Consider the following 15164-nt stretch of genomic DNA (forward strand, 5'->3'; position numbering starts at 1 on the left):
AATGTATATAAGCAATTAAATAAAGGCAAACAATCCATAAAGGCAAATGCAATAAAAGCAAATAAATGTATATAAACAATTAAATAATGAAAAATAAGCCCACAAAGGCATATAAGTCTATAAAGGCATATACATGTATGAGACAAATAAAATAATTTCAAATAAGTCTATAAAAGCATATAATGTATATAAATAATTAAATAAAAGCAAATAATCCATAAAGGAAATAAACATATAAAGGCAAATAAATTTATATAGGCAATTAAATAACGGCAGATATGTCCATAAAGGCAAATACATCCATAAGACATAAAATAATGGGAAATAAGTTTATAAAGGCAAATAAATGTATATAAGCAATTTAATAAAGGCAAACGACCCATTTATTATAATAAAAGGCTATTTATAATATAGTCTTTTATTACATAAAAGCAAATAAACATAGAAATGCAAATGAATCCATAAAAACAAAACTTTTCCACATGTCCTGAACAGGACTCTTTCCCCACAGTTCTATAACTTTAGCATTTGATTCTTGCATTATATCTCTTTTAATGGGTGCATCAACATTCCAGTCTCATCCTCCTCCTCCTTCTCGCCGTCCTATATTTAGGATGGATACTTATTTTTTGTGTTTCTTCTTCATCCCCAGAATTATTTCCTACCCATCAATCATGTCCGTAATACACTGCCTTCATATATGCGATCCGCAAACACTCGATTTCTGTAGTTTTGTGGTCTCATGATTAGTATACTTTTTTGTTCTTCCAAATTCGCAATTGTCTATCACAAAAGTTACCGATATACATTCAGAAATTTGTAACAATGTTTCCAATTGTTGAAACAAAGGTAACAATAATTGACTGTTTAGAGATGAATAATCATTAGAGTGGAACAATGAAACTGAAACTCGGTTATTGACTTCTCTCTCAAAACAGACAATTCAACCACAGATCGCACCCGATTATCAGACACAATATACTTGTCTCAAAGTCGTAGTTTCAAGTAATATAATAGAACAGCCGACCGCCATTTTTACAGTAATACTTATACAAGTCGTTACTTTTATTTCTAATAGTTTTCAATCGTTATCTTTTCTCGGGGAAGGCAAAAATGGCCAGATTTAATCCATCAAATTTTCCTAATTAAGTGATTCTCTTGTTTAATTGCTTCTACACAACACACCTCAACTTCTAATTAATAGCAGCGCTGCCCTTAGAGAACTAGTTCACTTTTTCATGTGTTTTCCCATCAAAGTTTCGCTGAGAACTAGCAGTTGGGAAAACATAAGACTGATGGAAAACTCCAAGAGTACCTTTAAACTTCTAATTTGTAGTTGTGTGTGCGGTGCGGTCCACTTACGAGATGGCGAATGTGACTTATGATGGGAACGCGCCCCAAACTCTCTTCGAAAAAAGAAAGAAAAATAGAAAAATCTCTACTCGGTCACATTTTTCGTTACAATTACTGGTTTGCTTCGTATGTGTAATGAATTATACGAAAACGCAGTTGCTACGGATGTTTATTTACCGATGGAAAGGTGAATGTACCCTTCTATTCTTGTTTTGTGTGAGTGTGTTTCGCCATCGAACAAAAACCCATTGACGGTTTTGATTTTGCGTGCGGAGCATTGATGAAAAATGGTGTCTGGGGAGGATGAGCGGTTTATCGTGTCTTTTCCGCGAAGTGCTTGCTTTTTTCTATTTCCTTAAGAAAGCTTTAAGATACTACGGGGAGCTCCGTTTGATTTAGGAAAGACAGAGCAAATTACTTTGCAAATCTGGGATTTGTTTATATTGTTCTGCCCATTTTCTTATCAAAAGAGAAAAATAATTATTAAGTTAATCCGTTGATTCCAACAAACCTCACAAGTATATTCCATTTTTCCCATTATCAGCTTGTCATATTTACATTTTTCTTAATGCAATCCGTGTTTTTTTTTTTTTTTTTTTTTTAATTTGAGTAGCATCTAATCTGCTGGGAAACAAATTCTCTAAGTTCATATTATGTTATCACAAATACCAAAATGGCTACTGATTCTCTAAATAGAATTAAAAGGCACATTACAATTCCTTATTTTCCCCTTCGAGACTCATTGCACAGTGTAGTTTGTTCCAGAACAGATACTACACTTGAATATTATCCTGTGTGGAATTTACATTTCAGTTACCAGAACAGATGCTACACTTCAACTTAGCCAAGCAGTTAGGGATTTTGAATTTTTATCTATATTATTATTCTAATAATGTATTATATACGCAGACGATATCCTCCCTATAGTTACGTAATACCCTAACAATGCAGTTTAAATTCGCTAGTAGCTTGGTTAGGCCAAGCCGAATAGGAACAAATTTCCCTGTCGCGCGCGCACGCACACACAGCACCTCCTTTTGATATGCAATGCTTTTCTATTCCCAATTGATAAAGCACAAAAGTGTGTTTTATCCGAAAGGTTTTTTTATTTATTTATTTATTTATTTTCAATTATATCGTACAGATGGTAATAAGAAAATTCCCTTCTGACAACCTTGGTTACGTATGATGTGTTACTAATTCAAGGTCATTTTCTTAGCAGGGGAGGGGGGGGGGGGAAGGGAGAGATACCGGCTTTGTGATTTGAACTTCCGTCATGTAGATAAAATGAATTACCTGGTAAACAGCTGGCAGCAGTTATATGGAATCAACACGGAACTGAGCAGTGACAGACTAAAATACACAATTAGAAGTGGATAACAAATAATGAACTATTGTACGGACCTCAGCTTCTTAACGACGCTATTTAATTTTATTTTTTTAGGAAGTAACACGCACAGGAGTGAGCTGGCGAAGGTTGCAAATTCCTTCTTTGGGAATCATCAACGTCTGGCAATTGAGCTATTTTTGTTTAATAGTGGAACCTTGAAAATAATTTAGTGTCTAGACACTTAATGTACGTACCTTCATTAGTAACACTAGGCGCAGGTGTAATAATAATGGTCTCTATACACAGAGGCACATTTATTTATTTATTTTTCTTTTCTGAATGATTCTAGATCAAAAAGATCGCTATAGTAGTAGCACACCCATTTTTAAGATTCGTTTTAAAAAATCTTAGATTAACAATCCATTATATAGCAATAACAATTTTAAATTGTTGAATCATGTTATTCCACATGATTCAACAATGAACCAAATTTTGAACCAAACGGTAGACATTTCACGTGAAGGTGACAGGAGAACTATAGCTACGTTTGAGACTGCTATTAAAGTAAGTAAAATCTTCGAAACTAACTTATATTTCAAAAACAAAACAAAAATAAAATAAACAATAAAATAAAAACATTAATATTTCCCGAAAAAAAAAAACATCAAGTTAAAAATACTAAAAAGTACTAAAATACTTAAAAATTCTAAAATATACTAAGTGATGAATGATCACATGCAATCATTGCATTGTGACGTCAGCATTATCACAACAATTGAACCTTAACCCCTGTCTGGCTTATGCACTATTATCTGGAAAGTTGAGTCATTGTTCATAGTATATTTTTGTATCACTTCAAATGATCATGAATTTTTTCCTTTAAAATGATGGTATTTAAATTAAAAAATAAATAATTCAACGTGTTTTTTTTTTTTTTTTTTTTTTTACATTTCCCAACATCAGTTCATTAACCGTAACTGAATAAATAATTATTTATTTTTAACAAAACAATATATTTACTTAGGATCTATAGCGATTTTCATTAAAAAAATTAAGACAGAAATAGAATACATAGACATATAATATTTCGCAAACAAAATCCTCCATCACAGGAAAACCTGGTATTGAAATAGCTTATTTATTTGCTTTTTTTTTTATTTGCTGGTAGTCATGTCATATTAGGAGTGTGTCTCCGAGAGACATGATTGGAATCGGTCCACAAATAGGAACAATCTTGGTGATCCACTTACTTCACTGCAAGCTGAAACTGCTCTCGGCTAATTGCTTCTGACTTAGTACGTAATAGAGTTTGCAAGGAAACTTTCTGGTAAGTGGAGTGTTTATTCTGAGGGAACAATAAAGTCCATCGGGATCCATAGAATTAGATACACCATCGGAAAGTTACTTTTTCCCCGCTCGCTCCCCCCACCCACCCCACTTCTAAAGGAAGCTAAATTGCAATGCAAATTTTTAGACGAAGATATTTACAGGGGAGAGACAAGAATATTTTTCATAGCTGGTCTCTTAAGGATTGTAATTAGAAAAATTATCATCTTTACAATCTACTGAGGTAGCGAATAGATTCTGCGCAGAAATGAATTTTTTGTCTTCTGCGCAAGTTGGAGAATAACCAAAAAAAAAAAAAGGATTATTTTGCCATCTATGTTTCTTTGTATGTTGGTCCGTAACAATTGCATTTTATTCGTAATTGCATCTCGGCAACACACCCAACATTGATCTTTGATCTAAGTGCGAACAGCGGTCGATAAAAATAGGGAATTCCCTGCTTTTGCTTTTTATTTATTTATTTTTATCTTAGATAAAAGCTAGACAAGAGTGTTTGTGGTTGTTCTTTCTCATTAGCCGTGTCTTTTTTTTTTTTTTTTTTTCGGTTTGTCTGCAAGTATTTTCTCTCTTTTTTTTTTGGATCTCCTTCGTTTGCTGTTATTTCGTTATTTGAAGATAACGACATTTCCATTCTGTCTGCTACTGTAATTGCATTACCACTCAGAAAGGGTTAGAACCCTCTCTCTTTATTTCTCCCTATCTGCGCGCGCGCGCGTGTGTGTGTGTGTTTCGTGCCCCAGCTCGTGCTAAACGCATTGCCTTAACGTTAGAGGCATCCATTGCTAGCTAGCAAAACCCAACGAGAATTTAATTAATTATGCAGCAAAGAAAACTAAAAATATTGCGTTGAGTTGGAATTGCAGTTCTCATGGACGATGTTACGAAATAGCAGAAAGAATATCTGTAGTGCTTTATCAAAGTCTGGAAGTTTTGCTTTGTGTTTCGTTGCTATCTCCCCCACACTTCCTTCCTTTGCCCATTCTCATCATTTCACGCTGAAGTATTCGCGAGCTTCTATTCAAGCAATAATAATAATAAAAAAAAAAAAAAAAACACAAACCTGTTGAAATGGAATTCAGTCATGCGCTATGACGTCACAATACTTTTATTTCAGATCGCGGAAGTGAGGCATTTGCAGCGAATGTCACGGATCGTTGAGAAAGATGAAAAATGCAACAGCCCATTCGAGAACATTGTGGACACTTTCGACATCTAAATTGGTCATTCCAATCGAAAGAAATTTCTAACTAAGATAATGGTAGTTCGAACCTGTGCCATTTTGTTTAGCAAACTAGCGAATCATCAGCTAATACACTGATATCAACACTTTTTTTTTACTGCATACGAAATGATTACAGGAAAACCTCGTTTAACGCGAATTCGATATGCGCGATTGAGTGAAGATTTTATTTTTTATTTTTTTTTTTTTACGTTATGCGAAAATTCTTGTCGCCAATCTGCAGCTAGCAGCAAACTCTGTTCTCTTGCTCAATCATTTTCCCTTCATTTTGCTTTAATTTAGATACCTGAATTTTGTTTGAATTTTCAAAAAAAAAAATGATGCTGAACCTGATATGGAACGAAGCTTCGAAGTCTGCCGAAATCTTGATAAAGATCACCAACTATCGCATATTGCATGACAAGATGAAAAAGTCGAGCACGATTCAAACATCTTTACTTAATGTTTTTTGTAAAAAAGTAATTCAATCAAATGATTAGACATTAAATAATATAAGGAATTGATTTTTATTAACTTTGACGATTTTATCCTCTAATATAGCTTATTTTTCCCCTCAAATTTATGTTAACTGATGGATGAATTATAATTATTCCTATTGTTTAATGTATTCGCTTAACGCGATTTCGCTTAACGCGCATCAATTGATGGATGAATTAATCGCGTTAAGCGAGGTTTCCCTGTACTAAATAAACACAGACGCTTGTTTTTTTTTTTTTTTTCGTAATTTTCATTAACCAACTAAACCGTCCTCTAAAATAATCACGTGACTTCAGATATGAATTAATTTTTCCCCAACACTCAGCCGGCTTCTGAATGGAGTTTTTGAGTTTAAGTTTTTCCTTCGGGGAGCTCCTGTTTTATGTTTTCTCTTCAATTGGTAACGAATATCCCTTCGATAATGCTCCAAAGTCAAGAATGAAATCTAGATGTTGGTTGGTAACCTTGATAACCCTTTCAATAAGATTTGAATGTCGTTTAGTTAAACCAAATAATATTATCATTGTAATTATAGCCTGCAGGTATAATTCGGATGATTACATAGATATACGTACAAATGAGTACATAGTGAATAAGAAGACTTACGTGCCTTCTAATGTCCGAATTACTGTCGATATTGCGCAAAAACTGCTTAACTTAAAAGTATTGACTAAAGTAAGTCTAGCAGTTCTTGACTTCTTTAGTAATATAGCTGGGATCATTTCTGGTTTAATATCCGCTCTATCAAGTAGTTCAACAATATTAAACTAAGTCTTAGTCGTCATGGAGGAGCTCATTTATGAAGAAAAAAATGTCGGCATCTTGTTTACCCACCGGCAGTTAAGAAGTTTGGGTAAGAGAAAGCGAGATGATGATTATGATAACGGTCTGTTTGAAAGGTAGTTTGCCGAATGGAGAAATGACCTTTGGCACTTAAAAGGTTTACGGCAAAGAAGGAAAAATGTTGCTATTGGGGGGGGGGGGGCGGATGGAGAGAGCTCGGATATAAATGAAAGGGAGTTAAAAACATGAACCGCACTTAGCCATTAACAGTATACTTTGTGTGTGTGTGTGTGTGTGTGTGTGTGTCCACAAGTACTTTTTACACCAAACTCTGCATTGATTTGACGTCATTTCTTTTTTTTTTTAAATCTCCAGCCATTCCTTGAAACGTCTAAGGACTTGAAGGAAGGTCGCCAAACTAAAATTCTTCAAGTTGGAAGAACGCAAACTAATCAAAGAGGGTAATTGTACGAAGACGTATTTTTTTATTCGTCTGTCCGCATTTCGCAGACAATTGAAGGCGCGTGTTTATAAATTTCTTTCGTCATTTAAATTCAGTATTGATGGTTGGATAGAGTTAGTATCCGTAGGCCGAGAGAACTTGACACAGAACCGACTATCTATGCAGATTCAAGTCCAATTGTTCAATTTTCTTGGAGAAGTTTGAACGTTGCGGGTCTACTCATGAGAAAAATATTTCGTACGAGGAACTCGATCCTTAAAAAAAAGTTATGCCCGACTTCTTTTAAATGCTAGGAACTTTCCGAAAATCGTTTTTTCCTTTCCTTTTACAGAGCAAATCTAATTTGCGTTTTAATTTAATATTTAGAAAAGTAGAGTTTAAAATTAACCAACTCACATCTCTCCCCCCCCCCCACTCCAATTTCATCGTCAACGAAATTACTTCGCAGGGCGTTCCTAGACGCTATTAGTTTTTCCGTTCACCACCGGAGTTTATAAAGGAGATGGTGAAAAGGCAAATAGAATTATTTAAAGTACGTGACCTGGGCGGAATCTGTGTCAATCTTGTTTTCAGGTTTTTTTTTTTTTTTTTTTTTACCCTTCTTATGTATAAATAGAAGTTCGTGGTGAGAGCACAGAAAAGGAAAGAAGGAATAACAATCATTCTAAGGAAACGTTGGAAGAGTTCAGCATTGTCCAGGAAATGACGTGGATAGTTTTAATTATAAAATGGGTTAAAGATTCAGTTATTGTTAGCTGGAGTAGAATACGGAAAGTTTCAGTAAAATATGATCACACGATATTACAAAAGCAGAACAAGCAGGAGATGCATTAAAATCTGTTATGGAAGGCTAAGTGAATGTTTTCTGTGGAGGTTATATTAATAGTTATATATTGTGTGAGGCCAAGTCTTTCATCATTGGCGCTGAGATTTAGCACAGAGAGAGGTCTCAGTCGACCAGTTTTGGTCAACTGAGGGTGATGCCAGGGTGGCGGATCAAAAAGATCATTGTTACAGTGATCTTTTAAACTATGCACACTTTAATTCACCCCTACGTAATCTGAAATATGGTTGGTGGCCTACACCATCTCCTTAGGAGCAGTTCTTCTCCCAAGAGCTGGTCCAGGAATCGAGGAAGATAAGCGGAGAAGCAGTTCCTACTTCGATGATGGGTTCTGTCTTCCTCTGTGAGGAGATGTTTTTTATGTACTTTCCATATGTAACATTTTATAAGATTCATGAGAAAAAGTAGGTATTTTTTGCTTTTTCTCACCGGTGGGAGGGTCTGCAATAGTACCGCCTCCGAGAAAGTGAGCAACGGGATCCTAAGAACTTCAGCCAGCCTTCGCCAAATGCCCTTCACTTGTACTAGAGGAGCCCTACAGTTTCAAGTGCATGACCTACTTCGCTAAAGGGGTCAAGAGGTTGGGCCAGTAACGCACTCAGGATTTAACCTTGCGGGGGGGGGGGAGGAGAGTTGAGTAGACTATTTGAGAATACATACTACGCATCGCATACGACCTATGACTGAGCATCTGCAACGATCACTAATTCATGAATAGTATACAAATAGAAGACACGACACAACATTAATAAAAAAATGAATTTTAATTAAGAAAAGATTTTTGGAAATTTTTCTAATGTTTTTTTTCCTTTTTCTTTGGGAAAAGGACTCCTCCCCCCCCCCTCTGGGTGCGCCAACGTTTGGGGCGATATTGTGATTTCACTAATTTCACCAGGTTGGGTCGCAAGCGATTCCCAAGCCAAACCCTGGTGAGCATTGATAACGAAGCTGCACCAATAGGATTGCTTTATGGTCAAGTGTAATTGATATGATTGCTTAGTGGTAGGCCTAGCCTATACACTAATCAATGAATCGTTATACAATTTTTATTTTATGCTAATTAATTAATTTAACTAATTAATAACAGTTATTTTATGCAGTTATGATTTCATACTGCATTTTTATAATAGATAAATTTTGATAAATTTTTATAATATATTTATAATATGTCGTGCGTTGTCCTTGACTTAATCCTCAGATCTCAAAACAGTTGGGGCAATGCAGTTCAACTCTAATTAATACAGATTATTTGCTATTGCTCCAAGTTTTTACATGTGCTGTGAGGAGTAGTGGAATGATAGATGCAAGTTTTGATGAACACTATCGGTGAAAATATCTGCAGAAGAGTCAAAAAGTACTGAGCATCTGTTCGCCAGCGTGAGATGATGAGCAGATGCTCCCAATAGAGTCATTCTGTGTTTGAATGGAATTTGTGTTTTTTAAGGAAGCTTAGGTGCACTTCATGAAAATGTATTTAGTATGAAGATGAAGTTACGATCCGTAGAAGACAAGTAAGAAAAAGATGGAGTGGGTTCTTTTGCTAAGCATATAAAGAAGGATTTAGTTTTTGAGAAATTGACTTCAGCACTTCAGTATTGGCTAGTTGAGACCAATCCTCCTAAAATTCTTCACAAATTGTTCAATCAAGAACTGAGATGTATCGGCTGAAGACTGGGGCTGTCTAGTAGCTAAGGAAAAAGTTAAATGTATTGGAATTATTACTACTATGGCGTTTCTTGTTAAAAGATGTTTAGATTTGTGGAAGACGTAGGTAGGGAAACACATTGGTCATATTCCAGTCATATAATAAGCATTATATGACGTCATATAATACATTTAAAGACAATATATATTTTCCGCATGTTGCCTCAGTAATTGCATCTAATCTCATTGCAATCAAGCATCATCTTGAAAGTCATTACGTTTTCTTTTCAAATATTTTCATGGAGATAAGAAGCTGGTGATCAAATGACATGCGAGGATTAGTTTATTTCTTCCTTTAATAAATTGTTTAATTTATTATTACATTCTTATAAATAGTTTATGTAAAACGATACTTTTATTTTTCGAGTATCATGTATGCAGAAATTAAAAAAATTTTTTTTTTAATGACGTAACCCAAGCCGCACTTTGTGTACAGTGTATACAACCTTTACTGATGTTCTTTCATATCTTTAAGGAAGGACTTGCTCACTATTTTTGTACATTTAATTAAAAGAGCTATCATATTCCTTAATTACGTCCTATGAAGATAAAAAAAATGTGCTAGTTGCAGGGGTAATAACGAAAAAGCAATGCTTTAATAAGATACCTTTTTATTGAGACTGTCTTCATCTCATTTTACATAAGAAACCCAAAGTCTGTTTGTTGTTTATCCTGCCATGTTCGAGAGAGTTATAGAATAGGAAACAAACTACCACGTTCTTGGTACACAGCTTGTCGTGCGCGCGCGCGTGTGTGTGTAAAGTGAGAAGTCAAATATTGAACAGACGGAGCAACTTTTATTATACATAAAAATAAAAGTTTTTTTTTATTTTTCAATTAGCACGAGAAATATTTTCCACATCTTTCTCTTTCTGTCTGTTTGTTGTTCCGATTTTTTCTGGTGTCATCCATTTAACCTGCATTAGGATCCAAGGCTTTCTCAATATCACGTTCCATAGACATCATGGACAGGTGAATGAGTCAGCAGCGCCAGATGGGCGCCCACATTCTCGTCATGGCGACTTGTCTTTTTTTTTTTTTTTTTTTCTGCATTCAACGATAGTCTACCAAATGGCTTTATAAAGATATCGTTCGACCGATGGTTGTCTGGTAGTACAGAACCCATGCGTGACATCCTATAGTGTACGTTTGCTAGATCTGTAAATATGAATGAAATAAAGTGGTGAGCACATAATTCGTTGCTATGGCAACGTTCAATTATTGAAGGTTTCTACCTTAATCATCCTCCTCTCATCTATCAAAACTTTTTCCTAGAATTTGTGGCAATCTACAGTTCTTTTAAAAGATATTCTTAATATAGCCAATGGATAGATAAAAGTAATAAAAACACATCGACAAATCTTGATGCTAATATTATTTTTATTATGACATTGTAGTTCCTTGTTCGCATGATTTGTCCGAAAACTTCTTAACAATTACTAACGCTGTACATCAAAAGCCTCAACAATCCTGGACAATTCAATTGAATACTACTGCACGAGTTTGTCGGTTTCCTGTCAAGTAGCTATATGTGGAACTTCCTAATATGACGTCACAATAGCTTTCATGCAAGCACGCACTAGTGACCATTTTCGCCAATAGTGTCAATTGCATGCAGACGTTTGTCATATATAAATCAGAATATAACAGATGGAGGTCAGAATTACACAGAAATGGGTTCTCTATTGGTGAGAATACAACTAAGGTGATTATTTAGAAAACGTCACTTCTCAGGCTGAAACCAAGTAAAATTTGTTGTCTTTTTAACTACTTCGTCACTAGTTTCAGAAGTTTATGAACAAGCTTAAGGGAATATTGCCTAAAATAAATCTACACGTGGTAATTACGCATCAAATACATGCTTCATTAGTGTGGTTGCTATGGCAACACGTTTGTTTATTGCCTTCTTATCCACACTAGCATATCAACGGATGAACTTTGATATATTCCACATTTCGTATACATATGACCTTTGACCTATACATTAACCGTAAAATTCTTGGGTTTGTAAAAACAGCAGGTGTTCTGAGAATTACTAAAAATACGTTTTTTTTTCCTTTTTTCTTATTCACTTGGTTCGTTTTTTTTTTTTAACAGTGCCACGGTTTTAAACATATTAAATATGTATCAACAGAGAGCAGACATGAAGTTTGGAACTCCTACGCATGATTCCCTTGATAAATGATGTTCAAATAATACCGAAAACGCATTTGTTTTGTTATTATTGGTGATGGGACTGAAGTATATTACAGTACGCAAGAATTCAAAGGACTATTAGTTTTCACGAGTTACAAGAGAAAACCGAGATATAAAACATTTGTTAATGATGTATGAGGAAAAAAACAGAGAGAAAGAAAGAACCAGAATCGATTCTCTTCTGTTATTTTTGTTTTCTTTTGTCTATATTTTATTTATTTATTTTCTCAGAGAGAACACCGGCTTTACTATGCTGCTACAAATGAACTGAACAAAATTCTAACAATCGAGGAAGAAAAGTAGCGCCGTCTGGTGTCTGAAAACAACATTGACCATTTCTAAAACGTAATGGGTAACTTGCGTGTTGGTTGCGCTTAGCAATGGTGAGTCATATCTCATTAGAGCTTGTCCAACATTATCAACATCTCATTATATCGTAAATTGGATCTTTTTCCTTCCATTCACTATTGATTTTCTTTTTTTTTTACCCCTTTTTCGTATTGCGAATATATATATAAAAAAAATTTCTATTTCATTGAGACTTATTTAATCATTTAGAAATTATATTACATTATATCACCCATAGGATTACTTGTTATAATCATCTAGTAAGTCATTAACTGTATTAATACGATATCGTGCAGATTTCACACAAAATGATATTGAAATATGGCTTCGATGTCTACTGCAGAAGAACTTGTTGTTGCCATGGTAATATGAAATCATTATGATACATCCATTTTGGCCAATGGGCCAAACAAATGAAACTATTTTATTATATTAGACTCACATAATTTAAATGCTCACGCTATTTCTGACCAAACAGAAATTTCTTCTTTATTTCCTCTATCAAGTATGTAACATGAATTGCAGGCTTACTTTGTAGAGAGAGCATTTTGAGTCTCTGTGGAGGGTGTTCTCGGCGTGGCCCCTGAGGGACCTCGTCGGTGGATGCTTTTCCCTAAAATATGAGCGGTTCTGCTCAGTGGTGGGGAGACCCGTCACTGAGTGGGGCCAACGCTGAGTTTGACGATCTTTCGGCCACTCGTAGGGGATTGGTCCGGGAGATCGTCTTAATTTTTAGAAAGGGCTTTACTTAAAAATCGCCCCACTGTAGCCTATGCATGTCGTACGAGGCGACTAAAACGGGTACCCGGGGAGTGTAATGGATGGTAATGCGCTAGCCAACGAAGTTTTAACTGAGGCTTGGCTATTGCTGTTACCCTCCTGCCATGATCAGAGCTTATAGCTCTATATTACCCCATCCATACATTTTCTTCTACTTCAAAAAGAAATTTTGAAAATTATAACTGTAACTTTGGTTTATTGTAATGTCCGATGTGTGGTCTGCTTTGGTAAATTTAATTTTCGTGATAAACTGTACTGTTAACTAAAATAAATCCCAAGATCTGATACATAAACCTACTGATTTATGCTGGAATTGAAAGTTTTAGAGAAAGACTAGTAATAGAGAACATAAACAATGCACATATGCAATCTAAGTTAATTTAGATTTATTTTCCTCTATTTGTATGTGTGTTTCTTTTGTTTTCTTGTTTTTTTTTTTACCCTTCGAGATAATCGAAGCTTAGACACGCCGTACTGTAAACTGCTTGTAAAGACAGCCCAAAGCAATCCATAATACCATTGTGATTGTTTCTACGAGGGCCAGTAAACAAGTACATGTTCTAGTCTAAATCGATGACTGAACGAGGTTTTTATTTGTTTAGGAAGAATAGTCAACTACCATTTTGTTAAAAGTAATGTATGCCATTCTACATCGACAGAAAGTTTCAATTTTAAATTGAAGAGATTTGCATTTGTTCCCGAAAGCATCATGAGGAATAAATTAAAGTGTAAAATATCCACGCATTTAATTTATTTGCATTTAAATCATGAAGTTATCTTTATAGGGAACGCGGCATCGTTTATGACCAGTATGTATCTCAGCTGTAAATGAATTTTCGAGAATCTATTAATTTTCTATTGCTGCTAGAAATAAGAGATAGTTGGCGTTGATTTTGTGAGGAAAAAATTCTCGGTTCTGTCAAATAAAAATCACCCTATTAACATCCTGTAATTGATCTAATATGTAATTAGCATCGTGTTTGAAATTATTTAAAAAAAAATTCTTTCACAATGGCTACAATCATGTCCTACTGTTTATTCTTTATGAACTAATTACAATTATAATATCAATTGAGAATGTCGATAAATAACAAATAAGTTGTGTAATTAATTAAGTTCTTGCGAAAGACTTTTCGAATGTTCAAAACAATTGCTTTGAATAAATAGTTTTCGATGAAAGAAAATCAAAATAAGCAAACGATAACGAAATACGAATTTTAATTGTTTTATTTTTCTGTATTCTCTATATTGTTGGAATATTTTTCCTTTCAATTATCAAACAGTGAGAAAAATAAACACCAGACTTCGACAAACAATGGCGTTTATTTTGAAAGAGAACCGAACAGAGTATACTTTGAGAAAAATTATAATTTCTGTTCAAATCTACATTTACAAATATCTTACAAAAGACAGATCGGAAACAAATGAAGGAAATGCATGTTCTTCGTATTCTCATTTCTAATTACTCGGTGATAATTACCTCGCACATATTGCTGGAGGCTAATTTAAAGCCTGTTCTATAATGACACAGAGGGAAATGTTGAGTTTAAAAAGAAATGCTGTTATTTAAATATTAGGAGAAATATGAAACAAAATCCTCTGGGAATATTTCTTTAATTAAGTCTATCAGAAATGTAATTAGAGTCTGACAACAAACAGAAGCAGTAACTGAACAAAAGACACAACGAAAAGAGCCTTCGGATTGACTGTACAAGGAAATTCTGTTTACTTACAAAGCACATTGAAGATTCGTGGAAGAAAGTGACTGTAATGAGTCATCTTCTTGGAGAAGTGTCAAGCAGTCCCCGTGTTTATTATTCAACTACGTGTTTGTATGAAGGCGCACAATGTCTGCTAGACAACACATAAATATCATCAGAGTCCATTGGTAACATTGTTACAAGTTTTACGCTAAGTGAAACAAAATGCATATAAAAGTCGTGTTGTTGATTAACTACATTTTATTAATTGTATATGTATTATCGTATTATATTATACAGGGTGTTTCAAAGAGAATGTTCCGATTTGAAAATTGTATATCTTAATGTTGTCCGTGAAGCAGGTGGAGGGCACATTGAGCATTTGTAATTGTGGTGAGTGAAACTTTAGGCCTAACTTCGTACTTGGTAATTTATTTTGTAACTGTAACACATTTTCATTATTAAATATAATTATTTAACTTTTAATCCAATAAAATACTTAGAAATTTAGGGATACTTCCTTTGCTGTAGACGTTTTGAGGTCATTAACGTCGGTGACTTTAATGTACACAACTTCAACTGACCCAACCTGGAATCAA

This window comes from Typopeltis vanoorti, chromosome 25 (assembly GCF_054136105.1).
Source record: "Typopeltis vanoorti isolate ZY-2024b chromosome 25, IOZ_Tvanoo_1.0, whole genome shotgun sequence".
NCBI classification, from domain to species: Eukaryota; Metazoa; Arthropoda; class Arachnida; order Uropygi; family Thelyphonidae; genus Typopeltis; species Typopeltis vanoorti.